The 13,520-nt window shown below is 61.5% G+C and overlaps 1 protein-coding gene across 1 annotated transcript in view; it reads left to right on the top strand.

Moving 5' to 3' along the window:
• The window catches only part of STK32C (serine/threonine kinase 32C), a 75,270-nt gene that overhangs the window by 28,120 nt on the left and 33,630 nt on the right, over nucleotides 1–13,520 (top strand). The gene's annotated exons all lie outside the window — the stretch shown is intronic.

Raw genomic sequence — 13,520 nt, 5'->3', positions numbered from 1 at the left:
GCGTAAACCTCAGTCGTGATACATATATTGCTGCTAACTTGCCCTTGTTTCATTGAGGAATTTTGCATCTATGCTCATGAAGAATATGGGTCTATAACTTTCTTTTCTTGTAATGTCTTTATCAGGTTTTGATGTCAGAAAAATGCTGGTCTCACGGGAAGAGTTAAGAAGCGCTCACTGTCTCTGTTTCTGAATCAGGCTGTAAGACGGCGGCATGTCATTTCTTTCCTAGAACTTTGGTGGACTCCACTGCTAAAGTCACTGGGCTGGGGTTCTTCTTTTCATATGATGATTGTCGAGTATGAATGCGTTCTTTTAAAAAACAGATATAAGGTTGTTCAGACTGTATTTATTTGTGTGTTAGTTTGGTAAATTATGTGTTTCAGGAAATTTTCTTGTTCCATCCACGTAGCGTGATCTGATGACATAAAGCTGTCCGTGATCTTTGTTTACTAGCTTTTAAATGCTTGTAGGGGCTGTAATGACATCCTCTTTCGAACATCTTTAATATTTGTGTTTTCTCTCTTTTTAAAAGATTTACTCTTCCAGCGGCTTCATGGATTTATGAACCTCATAAAAGCCGCTTTGGGCTTTGTTGAAGTCCCTGAACTGTTTGTCTCTATTTAACTCGTCTCCATTCTTTACTAGTTTTTCCTTTTATTTTATATCCTTCTTCTTCGTGTTCTCTTTTGTTTTGAATTTGTTTATTTCTAATTGAAGGATGATTGCTCTTCAGCATTGCTTTGGTTTCTGCCATACATCAACGCGAGTCAGTCACAGATGCCTTCTTTTCTGATTTGAGAACTTAGAGCTTCTCCTGGAGGAGCAGATGACAACCCACTCCAGTACTCTTGTCTGGAGAATCCCATGGGCAGAGGATCCTGGTGGGCTGCAGTCCATGGGATTGCAAAGAGCTGGACACGACTAAGTGTCTAACTCATCACACACACACTTAGAGCTATGAGTTTCCCTCTTTGCACCCCTCAGCTGCCTCCTAAACACCTGATATATTTTGCTTTTAAACTTGTGTGTCCCTGATAGAGTAGCCCCAGAATATAGGAAGGACCTGCTGAGAAGAATCAATAAGCCCGACATTGTAGTGGGAGGTCTCAGGATATTTCCATCATTTTTAGGTCAAGGAGACACAAGTTGGCAAGGGAATAAAAGATCACAGTTAACGGTGAACACAATGGACATTTGTAGATTCTGCATCTAGTAACAGGAACATATGTATTTTTCTAAAACAGAAAAGGTGGGAGGGAGGTTCACGAGGGAGGGGACATACGTATACCTATGGCTGATTCGTGCTCATGTATGGCAGGACCCAACACAATATTGGAAAACAATCACCCTACGATTGAAAGTAGATGAAAGACAAACGAGGAGCGCGCGTGTCTGGCTGCTTTCTCTCGACACGCGCCCCTGCGAGGCCCGGCCGAAGTGCTGGCTGCTGCCGCAGTCGGTTCCTGCCCTTCTGTCTGGAACTCTCTGTGCGAAAAGATCAGCATTGTTGACCCGTTCTGCTGATGCTGGGCATCTGGGTACACTCCAGTGTATGCCTCTTCCAGATTGTGTGTGCCTTTTGGTGAACAGAGGTGTGCGTTTCCGGGTGGTGATTGGCGGGGCCGTAGGATCTGTTTATTTAGTTTTTTAAATTTTTAATGGAGGGTAATCGCTTTACGGTGTTGTGTTGGTTCTCTTTTAAAAATTCAGTTAGTCTTGGTGTGGAGGCTGTTTGGGGGCTGTAGGATCTTACCCATTCAACTTTACCAGCTACCGACCGACGGTTCTGGAAGTATGGAGCAGCTGCACCGCCGCCAGCGATGGTGGTCACGCCCTGGCCAGCCTCCTTTTTGCCAGCCTCTTGTAGTTCCAGGCTCTGGTGGCGGGGTGGAGCCCCTCCGCGGTTTCTTTCTGCAGCCCTGCTGGTAAAGCATGGAGCTCCGTCTCCTGCTGGCTGGCCGTCAGGACGTCCTCTTTCATGAGGCGCCTATTCAAGACTTCTGTGAGATTTCTCTTGTTGTAGTCTTTTTCTTGATTTGTGGGAGCTCTTCACATGTTCTGAATGCTGTGGGTAAATGCATGGCGAGCACACCCCCCCTCGGAGGTGGGCCTTGCTCCCTGACGGGGCCTGTGGCCAGCCGCCCCTGCCTGTGGTGCAGTTCCTGGCTGTGTGCACGTGTGCGTTCATACCGATCAGTCTTGCACCTTGGGGTTTCATTTGCTGTGTGTCAGTTATGCCTCAGAAAAGCTCGTGAATACGTTGTACGACAGCTGTGCAACGTCTGTGTGGAGAAATGTGGCCCTTAATAAGTGAAGGGTATGAGTATGGGAAGGATGCCAGCTTTCTCCAAACTGACGTACAGACTCATTGAATTCCAAAGAATTCGACAGACTGATTGGAAATGTTCGAGGAAGAACATGGTCCTGGAGAAGAGGGGCCTCAGCGAGCTGGACGCTAGCGGCCATCACCGAGTGGACATGAGGGTGTGAGCTGTCAGCGCAGGACGGCCAGCAGGCCTGGGGAGGACGCAGAGCCAGCCGGGACCCCAGGCCCACGTGGCCCTGGCTCAGTTGGGTGCAGGCTGGACAGGGGGCTCTGACCTCAAAGGCCTGTGGTGAGGAGCGGATGGCCTAAGAGATGGGCCGGCTGGGCGCGGGGCACATTGACTTGACCAGCTCGCCCCATCTCGGTTCCAACATCCTGGCTGCAGCCTTGGGCTCCAGCGTGTGGGGACCGTCCACTCCCCAGCCTTCTGCCCCACCCCTGCTCTGTGCCCGGAAGCCCCACTTCTGTCCAGTGGGCCAGGCCCGGCACCTGTGATGGGAGCTGAGGCCCCAGCCAGCTGGACCGAGGAGGGGCCGGCCTGGGCCGCTGGAGGGTCAGCTCCCACATCTGCCCGGCGGCAGCGCCAGGCCAAGGAAATGGGCCACTGCCTCCCATCCTTTTCTGAAACGAGGCTGAGCGCAAGTGAAACGCAGGCTCGATGGGCGAGGCTGGGCTTTTATGGTTTTGTGTCGTCCATCGTCGGGGCAGGCTGCTCTAGCTCTTCGCGTGACTTGCTCGCCCTCCCGTCGAGGAAGAGTGGGGCTGAGGTTCTCGCCCTCCCGTCGAGGAAGAGTGGGGCTGAGGTTCTTGCCCTCCCGTCGAGGAAGAGTGGGGCTGAGGTTCTCGCCCTCCCGTCGAGGAAGAGTGGGGCTGAGGTCGTCCTGCCCTCCCGTCGAGGAAGAGTGGGGCTGAGGTTCTCGCCCTCCCGTCGAGGAAGAGTGGGGCTGAGGTCGTCCTGCCCTCCCGTCGAGGAAGAGTGGGGCTGAGGTTCTCGCCCTCCCGTCGAGGAAGAGTGGGGCTGAGGTTCTCGCCCTCCCGTCGAGGAAGAGTGGGGCTGAGGTTCTCGCCCTCCCGTCGAGGAAGAGTGGGGCTGAGGTCGTCCTGCCCTCCCGTCGAGGAAGAGTGGGGCTGAGGTCGTCCTGCCCTCCCGTCGAGGAAGAGTGGGGCTGAGGTCGTCCTGCCCTCCCGTCGAGGAAGAGTGGGGCTGAGGTTCTCGCCCTCCCGTCGAGGAAGAGTGGGGCTGAGGTCGTCCTGCCCTCCCGTCGAGGAAGAGTGGGGCTGAGGTTCTCGCCCTCCCGTCGAGGAAGAGTGGGGCTGAGGTTCTCGCCCTCCCGTCGAGGAAGAGTGGGGCTGAGGTCGTCCTGCCCTCCCGTCGAGGAAGAGTGGGGCTGAGGTTCTCGCCCTCCCGTCGAGGAAGAGTGGGGCTGAGGTTCTCGCCCTCCCGTCGAGGAAGAGTGGGGCTGAGGTTCTCGCCCTCCCGTCGAGGAAGAGTGGGGCTGAGGTTCTCGCCCTCCCGTCGAGGAAGAGTGGGGCTGAGGTCGTCCTGCCCTGACCCCCCCGAGGCGATCGCCCTGAATAGGAATCGCAGGCCTGTCCCGTGCAGATGCTGTGCCGTCGCGAGCCTCATGTGCGACGACACCGATGTGCTGACCGAGGTGAACTCCACGTAAGCCCCACCGTGTTAGACTGAGACTCGCAGCTTTTGGTGTGTTTCCGCCGCCCGGAAGCTGCCCCGTCCCCTGCCTTGACCCCGGCTGGCCGCTCCCTGTCCCCTGCCTTGACCCCGGCTGGCCGCTCCCTCTCAGGGGGGCATTCGGGGTGTCTCTCTCCAGCTCAGCACCTGGGGGCCCGCTGGTGTGTGGGCCGGGGGGCCTCTTCATCAGGGGCCTTCTTCTCCCGGCACCAGGGCCCTGGCCACATTTCCTCCCTGAATCAGACTCGAGAGTGTTGTGGTGCGCGTGGCTCTGAGCCTCGCAACCCGTGTGCCCCGACCTCGTCCAGGGACAGAACCGTGGCAACTGCCACGGCCTCTGTGGGGTGGGGATGATGGGGAGCCTGCCGCCCGTGCTGAGGGATCTGGCCAGGCAGGTGTGAGCCCGACTCCCCCACTGAGGGGCGGTCTGGGTGTGTCCCCTGGGAGGCCAGTTACATCCCAGCCCTGCCGGGGAGCGCGTGCAGGGCTACACTCCCAGTTGGCCTGACCCCCGCACTGAGGGGAGGCCTGTGTGCATCCCCCTGGGAGGCCGGTTACATCCCAGCCCCGATGGGGAGCACGTGCACTCCCAGATGGCCTGACCCCCCCACTGAGGGGCGGTCTGGGTGTGTCCCTTGGGAGGCCGGTTACATCCCAGGCCCGATGGGGAGCGCGTGCAGGACTACACTCCCAGTTGGCCTGACCCCCCCACTGAGGGGCGGCCCGTGTGCATCCCCCTGGAGGTCTGTTATATCCCAGCCCCGATGGGGAGCACGTGCACTCCCAGCTGGCCTGGGCGTCTGGGGAGCTGCAGGGGAGGTGCCCAGGTGGGGTAAGGGTGGGCTCCCACCTGCAGAGATGAAGTTTAGTGTGATGTGCGCAGCACAGCCCGAGGTCCTGGGATGGGGGCCTTTGGGGACCTGGAGTTGGCCGGCTGAGGGGCCGCAGGCCTGGGTGGGCTTCTGCACACACAACCACACATGCATGTGTGTGTAAGCATGCAGGCACACTGTAGACACACACATGTGCACACACACCTTCCCGGGCAGGCAGCCTGTGGCAGCCCCACCCTGGCACCCTGGGCACTTGATTGCTCATGGATCCCCTGGAGTGCCCCCACTCTGAAAACCCAGAAAAGAGCAAGTGCTGGTGCGGGTGTGGGGGATGGGGTGTGTGTGTGTGTGTGTGTGTGTGAGTGTGTGTGTGGGTGTGGGAGACAGTGTGTGTGTGTGTGTGTATGAGAGTGTGTGTGTGTGAATGTGTGTGGTGTGTGTGTGTGTGAGTGTGTGTGTGTGTATGAGAGTGTGTGTGGGTATGTGGGTGGGTGTGTATGTGTGTGTGGGTGTGTGTGGCGTGTGTGTGTGTGTGTGTGTGAGTGTGTATGAGTGTGTGTGGGGGGTGTGTGTGTGTATGAGTGTGTATGTGGGTGTATGGGTGTGTGTGGGTGTGAGTGTGTGTGTGTTTGTGTGTATGAATGTGTGTGTGAGGGTGTGTGTGTATGAGAGTGTGTGTATGAGAGTGTGTGTTGGGGGGTGGGTGTGTGTGGGTATGTGTGTGTGTGTGGGTGTGTGAGAGTGTGTGTGTTAGTGTGTGCATGTATGAGTGTGTGTGTGAATGTGTGTGAGGGTGTGTGTGTGTATGAGTGTGAGTGTGTGTGTGTATGTGTGTATGTATGAGTGTGTGTGTGTGGGTGTGTGTGTATGTCTGTGTGTCTGTGTGTGTGTGAGTGTGTGTGGGTGGGGTGTGTGTCTGAGTGTGTGTGTGTATGAGAGTATGTGTGTGTCTGTGTGTGTGTGAGTGTGTGGGTGGGGGTGTGTGTCTGTGTGTGAATGTGTGTGTGAGGGTGTGTGTGTGTATGAGAGTGTGTGTGTATGAGAGTGTGTGTGTGGGGGAGGGTGTGTGGGCGTGTGTGTGTGTGTGTGCATGTGTGTGTGTGTGTGAATGTGTGTGAGGGTGTGTGTGTGTATGAGTGTGTGTGTGTATGTATGTGTGTGTGGGGGTGGGTGTGTGTATGTCTGTGTGTGTGTCTGTGTGTGTGAGTGTGTGTGTGGGTGGGGTGTGTGTGTGTGTATGAGAGAGTGTGTGTGTGTCTGTGTGTATGTGTGTGAGTGTGTGGGTGGGGGGTGTGTCTATGTGTGTGTCTGTGTGTATGTGTGTGAGTGTGTGGGTGGGGGGTGTGTCTATGTGTGTGTCTGTGTGAGTGTGTGAGTGTGTGTGTATGAGTGTGTGTGTGTGTGGGGTGTGTGTGTGTGTGAGTGTGTGTGTATGAGTGTGTCTGTGTGTGTGTGTGTGAGTGTGTGGGTGGGGGTGTGTGTGTCTCTGTGTGTGTGTGTATGAGTGTGTGTGTGTGAGTGTGAGTGTGTGGGTGGGGGTGTGTGTCTGTGTGTGAGAGTGTGTGTATGAGTGTGTTTGTGTGTGTGTGAGTGTGTGTGAGTGTGTGGGTGGGGGTGTGTGTGTCTGTGTGTGTGTGTGTATGAGTCTGTGTGTGTGTGTGAGAGTGTGTGGGTGGGGGTGTGTGTCTGTGTGTGTGTGTGAGTGTGTGGGTGGGGGTGTGTGTCTGTGTGTGTGTGTGTGTGTGTGTGCATGCTGAGTCGCTGACGTGTCCAGCTCTTGGCGACCCCGTGGACTGTAGCCCGCCAGGCTCTCCTGTCCCTGACATTCTCTAGGCAAGAACACTGCAGTGGGTGGCCGTGCCCTCCTCCGGGGGCTCTTCCTGACCCAGGGGTCCAGGTGTCTCCTGTGTCTTCTGCATCGCGGGCAGATTCTTCACCACTGACCACCCGGGAAGCCCAGGGGACAGTGTAACGGTTCCTGAAAAAACACTGAATTGCCGTTGGATCCAGCAGTTCCACCTCCAAGTGTTCGTCCACAGCCGAGAAGACATGGAGGCAGCCTGGTGTCCCCCGTGGGTGCAGAGATAAGCCGTGGGCTCTCCATACCCTGGAGTATCCCTCGGCCCCGAGAAGGAAGCCCGTTCTGGCACACGGACCTGGAGGATGCAGTACTCAGACCCGGGAGGACAGAGGCTGGGCGGTGGGCCCCGCAGCAGAGCCATAGGCCTGCGTCCATGTTCCTGGCACTGCTGCTCGGAGGCACCCGGGGCCTTGCTGCCCCTCGCTTCAGCTCCAGCCCTCGGTCCACCCGTCCTCCATGGGGAAGGCGGCAGGGCCTCAGCTGGGAACCTGAGGCTGCAGATGGAAAGATGTAGGCAGACGAGCGTTTTCCAGCCCCTGAGCTGAGACAGGCATCTCGCCGCATGCGGGCCTCGACCTCTAGCCAGGCCCTCCCTGTGTCCCCAGCTGTCAGGACCGTCTCCTGTTCCCTCCAGGGGCCGGCTCCCTGCACACAGCCCAGGGCCCGCTGCTGCCGCCCGGGATTCCTATCCTGCTCTGATCACGTGTGCCGCCAGGCCCGCTCTTGGGGGTCGGGGCTGGGCTGCTGTGGATGCAGGCCTGCGGGGCTGCCCGCTCCCATGGTGCCTGGCTCTGTTCCTCTCCCAGCGGTCTGCGCCCTGGCCCAGATTCTCTTCCTGGAGGACCCAATGCTGTACTCCCAGAATTGGCCCCCAGCACACAGGAGGCACACTCCCCAGAATCCAGACTCAGGTTTGCTGGGGTCTCCCACTGTGCTGAGGAGGGCGGGGTGCCCAGAAGGTGGGTGGGGTGCCCAGAAGGTGGGCGGGGTCGTGTCAGGACAGGGGTTGGGGTGCTTTGCTGGGCAGACCCGCCTTGGGGCTTGGGGTTCGGTGTGGGCTCCTCCTCTCCTCCCCTGCCCCCACCCACTAGCTAAGCCAGGGCACCCCTCCCAGCACCTGGGGCCTTGGTGCCCTCCCGTCTGTCTGCACGTCTGGTCTGCGGGCCCCGGGCAGCTTTCACAGCTGGTGAGGGGGCCCGGAGGCCTGTCCTGCTGGTGGTACTGGTACCGGGTGAATCCGGCTGATGGAGGCAGCCAGAGGTGGGCCTTGGGCTGCAGGACCCCCTGGGCGGCTCGGGGGCAGCACCGCTGCCCAGCCTCAGCAAGTGGAGAGCCTACCCGCCCCGGGTGACCTCCCTGCGGCCCGAGAAGCTGGGCCCAGCGGTGGAGACACTGTATCGATCTGACTGTCGGCTTAATCACTAATTCATGACAGTTCCCGGGCTCTGGAGATGCTGCTGTCAGGAATGGAACTGGAGCCAGGATAAAGAGGGGGGCTCTGCAAGGGTCCCCGAGGCCCCCGGGTGGGCAGTGTGGCCTTGGCCGCCTGCTGGTCCCCCATCCACGCGGCCCCCGCCTCCGGACCCCAGGCGCAGACTGTTCCGGAGCCTGGCCCCCAGAGGCCTGCACTCTGCCTCCTGGCAGCTGCCACGTCCTGGCGTGTCTGCCTCTCGGAGGGACGGGGTGAGGGCATGCCCCTGGCCTCCGGCTGGGCGCCGGGCTGGCGGGAGAGGTGCAGTGGGGGAAGGCACGGGGCTCTGGGTGCCCCCCCCCGGATGGGCTGGGGGGCACGGGTGGACACTGACCCCCAGAGCGGGCAATGAGTGGTCCGAGGGGCCTGCAGGGGCTTCTGGGAGAACGGCCTGAGGGTGCAGGAGTGTCTCAGATGGAGGGGCGCACCGGCCCTGAGCGGGGGTTGCCGGGAAGATGGCCCCCACCCTGACGAGGGGCAGAGCCAGGGCCCGGGGGCTGCGGGAGGGGTGCTTGAGCACAGAGGAGGCCTGTCCCCCGACCAGGGCCTGCCGCCCGTGCCGCCCGGGGCAGGACAGTGGAGGGGGTGGGGGTGCTGACGGGTCCTCCCCCTCCGGGGGCGGTGCATGTGGTGCTTGGCGGTCGCCCGGTGCCCAGGAGCAGCCTGAGGGTGCCCTCCCCACTGCTCGGCAACCTGGCGCGCCGGCCAGAGCGCACACGATTCCCTGTTTTCTGCCTTGCACCTTCTCGTCCAGGGGTTTCTGGACGTCCTCCCGGCCCAAGGAAGCCCCTGGTCACAGGGCCTCCCGCGAGGTGGGGCGGGCAGCAGAGAACCGAATCCTTCTCACCCTGGGTCCCTCAGAGACGCTCAGGGATGCCTGCCCCGCACCCTGTTGCTCTGAGAGGTAAATGCGATGCTGAGCGTGGGGCCCCCGCGGACGGCCTGCTCCTGCCCTGGGTCTCGGTCCCCGCAGACCTCCAGCCTTGGGGGACGAGCGGTGATGAGCAGGTCAGGGCCTCGGCATATCCGTGGGGTGCCCGTCTGCTGACCAGGCCCCTGTGTGTGCCTGTGTCCATCACACAGGAGGGCTGGCTGGGCACCCTGGGAGGCAGGGTGGGCGCCCCAGGAGGCAGGGAGGCACCCCGGGAGGCAGGGAGGCGGAGTGGATGTCCTGGGAGGCAGGGAGGCGCCCTGGGAGGCAGGGAGGTGGGGTGGATGTCCTGGGAGGCAGGGAGGCGCCCCGGGAGGCGGGGTGGGCCTGGGCCTGGGTGCGTGGCCAGGCGGGAACTGCTCTGTGTCCACACAGCTCTGCGGGCCTCAGAAGTGTTGGGTGATTTTCTCTGATGGGTTTTCTGGGTCGGTTCAGTCACCTTGGGCGTGAGTGTCCACAACACGTGACATGTGGTTTGTGACCACCCTTTCCACGTGATCCCCGCTTTGGGGTGGATTCTCTCGAGGCCAAGAATGCTCTGAGGGCCTAGGTGCCCAGGGGAGGTGGGCTGGCCTGGATTCCGGCTCCAGTCTGGGCCGGGCCTGCCCCCCGGATGCAGCTGCCGCGCTGTCTCGGACTGCGGGAGGCAGGACGTGAGGGCGGCGGTCGTGAGCCAGGCTGCCCCTCCAGGCCTCTGGGGAGCGACCACCCCCGGGCTCCGGGATCCTTGCTGGTAGCCATGGTGGTGACTCAGACTCAGCCGTCTATTTTTACTCTGCCTTGCTTTCCTCGCTGGAGGCAGCTTTGTCGGTTTTAAGAAAAGCCCCTGCCTGTGGGAGCAGTGCCGTCTGCACCTGGAGTCTCAGGGGACCCTGCGTGCTCCGTCCATGGCTTGTTGGGAGGGGCCTCGTCCCCACGGGGGGTGGGCGCTGACCTGGCTGCTGAACCCTGACAGCGGTCGGTGCCAGGGCGTCCCCCTCTCGTGTGGAAAAGAAAGCTGCGCCAGGCATGCACAAAGCGCTGATGGTTTTATTGTGGGGAAAAGTGTTCAGACATTACTGGCCTTCTTGCTTCGGGTCTGGTGGTTCCTGCCCAAGAGGCAGTGTTCGCCTTTCTCTGCTGCTTCGCTGGGTACTCGGGGGGCCGCTGCCCCTCTCATCCCTGCCCTTCTTTGCCCGTGGCCTTCCCCTCCTGGCCACCAGCGGGACCGACGGTGCAGGCTGAGGGCGACAGGGCCAGGCCCCCTGTGTCCAGGAGGCACGGGGACAGTAAGTCAGTCTCCCTGGACACAGGGTGGTCGGAACGTCGGCCCCGCTTCCAGAAAGGAGCTCCTTGCGTTTTCCTGGGGGTGGTGGTCTCCTGGGGAAGCTCGTAGATCAGACGAGAAACACCCCATCTGGGAACGTGGCCGAGGACCCCGTGGGGAACAGAGCTCTGTCTGGGCCCCTGGGCTTTAGTGCTGAGACGGTTATAAGGAAAGAGGCCTGGGACCCCGGGGCTCAGGCCGGTGATGGTGGGCCAAGCCAGGGCCCGCGGAGAGGATGCTGTGGGCTCCTGCGAGGCCATGGGTGCTGCTGGGAGCTGGTGTTGGCACCTTGACCCTTGTGAAATAGAATTAAAACCTCTCTCCACTCATGCTTACTTGGCTGGGTCAAAATGACCTATTTTCATAGCAACCGCTGTGCTTCCGATGGCCAGCTCTGCACATGAAAGCCCGCCTTGAAGAATAAGTGTTCTCAAAACCCTTGTTTTAAAATATTCATCCACCTCAAGAGGAGTCTGTGCCGTGTGGCCACGGGGCCCCTGGTGTCCTTGCGGGCCCGAGCAGACACGCGCAGGACTCAGGCTCCTGGAAGAGACGGGTCAAGGTCAGACAGGACAGCTGGGGCCTCTTACGGGCACTGTGACCCGGGAGGTGTTGGATGCAGGGGCAAGTGTGCTGAGCGTCCCGGCGACCCCCTCCCACTGGAGCCTTGTTTCTCTGTTCCTCAGCACTGGGGCCCCCAGCGCCTCCTTGGGCTGCAGAGCCCTGCCCAGCTGTGGCCGGAAAGTTGGGAGGAAAGTGGACACAGTGTGCCCTGCCTCCTCTCTGCCCTGGGACCCCCGCCTCTGTGCACACACACGTGCCTCAGTTGGTTTCGGAGGTCCGGCAGCCCCAGCCCCCTCCTCTGGTTGGTTCAGCGCTGGGGGACTTGACCGCGTTTTCAGGGCGTCCTTGGTGAGCTGGTGTGAGCGGCTCTCACTGCATCCTCCGGGTTGCCGCCTCGCTGTCGCAGACCCGCCCCCACTCTTGTGACAGGTCCCGGCAGTGGTTCCTTTTGTTCCGTTGTCATCGAAGGCCCGAAGGAGAGCCAGAGGGGGGCTGAAAGCCTCACCTTGGCACCGGGCAGGGTGGGTGCTCACGGGGCTTGCCGTCCTGCCCAGACTGGGTTCAGAGGCTGGTGTGTTGCCAAAGCCAGCCTGGGTGTGGGAGGGGCCCAAAGCAGCCTCTGGGTCTCGGTTCTCGGGGGACCGTGAGGCAGGGTCTAAGGATGGGTGGCAACCATCCTGCGCGGTGGCCCTGTGGGCGGGCAGGGGTAGACGAGGTGTGGGCGTCAGGGTGGAGCCGTGGTCACTGGAGCTCAGAGTGACCCTGGTCAGTGGGTGGGCTTGAGGCTCGCCTGGAGGGGTCTGGGCCAGCTCCACCTTGAAGCTGGGTCCCCGGGGTGGGGGCCACCCTCAGGGACGATCCCTGCTCGTGGCTTCTGGTCTGACGCCGTGTGCGCCTACGTGGCGCTGGGCCTGCCCCGGAGCTCGGCCCCAGCGCTCCTGAGACGCCTGACAGCCACATCCGGGCTCCCCTCCCCCCCGGCTTCTAATGGGCAGCTCCCCTCATCGTCCACCGCGCAGCCTGCGGTCTGGGATCTGCAGCCATCCTGGTGGTGTCTCAGGAAGCAGGGAGAGTTGTGTCAAAACCACAGGCTGGCACTGCAGGCTGCCCGGTGCAGACCACAGGCTGGGGGGTGGGGGGCGCCGGCCAGCTCCCAGAGTGCTCGGCCTGCCCCACAGCCTGGCTTGGTGCCCGGGGCCTCTGATGTCTCTGCCGACCCGTCCACTCAGCCCCGCGAGGAGCCCCCTTACAGGCAGGCACGGGGCTGCCTTGTGCTTCTGGCCTCTTACTTAATGCTGCTCCGTTCCCATTTTTCTCCGCTGGAAACACAGAAGTCCGGAATTTGTGGCTTTCTCTAAAAGCGACCATTTGTTTGCTGAGCACTTTGCCAGCTCATGGCTCGCAGGCGCCCGTGCTCAGGGCTCTGCTGGGGCTGTGGTAGGGGCAGAAGGGCACGCAGCGCCCAGGGAGGGAGGGACCGCCGTCTGTCCCAGGCCCCTGTCTGGGCGGCCTGGCCTGTGCACAGTGGACACCCTCCACAGGCTCGGTGGTGGTTCCCGCGGTGGACACGGACATGGCCCCATCCTCCGCTCTGCGCAGAAGCAGCCAAGCTACACTGACTGTGGGCACACAGGCGAATGAGGAAGGAGCTGGGGGTCTTCAGGCGGCAGCTGGCCGGATCCAGAAGCGGACTGGGCAGGCGGGTGGGGAGCTGGGCCCTGAGCCCCGCAGACCCATCCCCCAGCTGCTCTGCCCCGTGCCGCGATGCCCCACCCTCTCCCCTGCTGCCCATGGGGACCTCCCTAGATCCCGAGGTCCTGCGGGCACCCGGGGCAGAGGGCAGTCCCGAGCTGGCTGAGGGACACTGTCCCTGCGAGGACCAGGTCGCCTGCGCCCGCCTCTTGGGGCGTGAGAGCTGTGCGGTGTTCCCGGGTCTGGCCGGCGCCGGCCTGCAGGTGGACAGGCTTGGAAGGGTTTCTCGCGGACGGGTCTGTGCGCCGGGGAGCGTGTCTCAGGAGGCCGTGATGGTTACAAACACTGGACTCTCCCCGGGGCTCGGGGGCTCTCTGTCAGACTCCGTGGAGAAAGTCCACGGAAGTGAAGCCTTGAGGGGTTTCTCTTAGACAGTGGGCGGCTCTGTTACCATCCGGGGGCCCGTACAGGCCCCCCTCGAGCTGGTCCGGAGACACCCGCGGGGCACAGCCCCCCAGGCTGCGGGAGGGGTGCCCGAGGGTCTTTGGGGATTTGCGGCAGCTCTCGCTGGGGGCTGCTCTGGACGCCGTGCGCTCTGATCGTGTCCCGTCTGTGGGTGGTATGGCCTGGCCTCCCCCTACAGTGCACCCAGGAGGGGGTGCTGCCCGGCCCCGGGGCCCCCTCTCTGCCTTGGGTCAGGGCCCCCTGCAGCACCGTGGCTGTCCTGACCCCTCTCAGGGCGAGGTGGACCGTTGGGTACCTGCAAGGGCGCCCTGCAGGACTGGGGGGCTCTCTGCAGTGTTGGGGGACTCCCTGAAGTGTTGGGGGGTTCCCTGCAGT

This window comes from Budorcas taxicolor, chromosome 23, assembly GCF_023091745.1.
Source record: "Budorcas taxicolor isolate Tak-1 chromosome 23, Takin1.1, whole genome shotgun sequence".
NCBI lineage: Eukaryota > Metazoa > Chordata > Mammalia > Artiodactyla > Bovidae > Budorcas > Budorcas taxicolor.
Note: the sequence above shows the minus strand (reverse complement) of the source record. Positions and strands in the feature narration are given on the sequence as shown.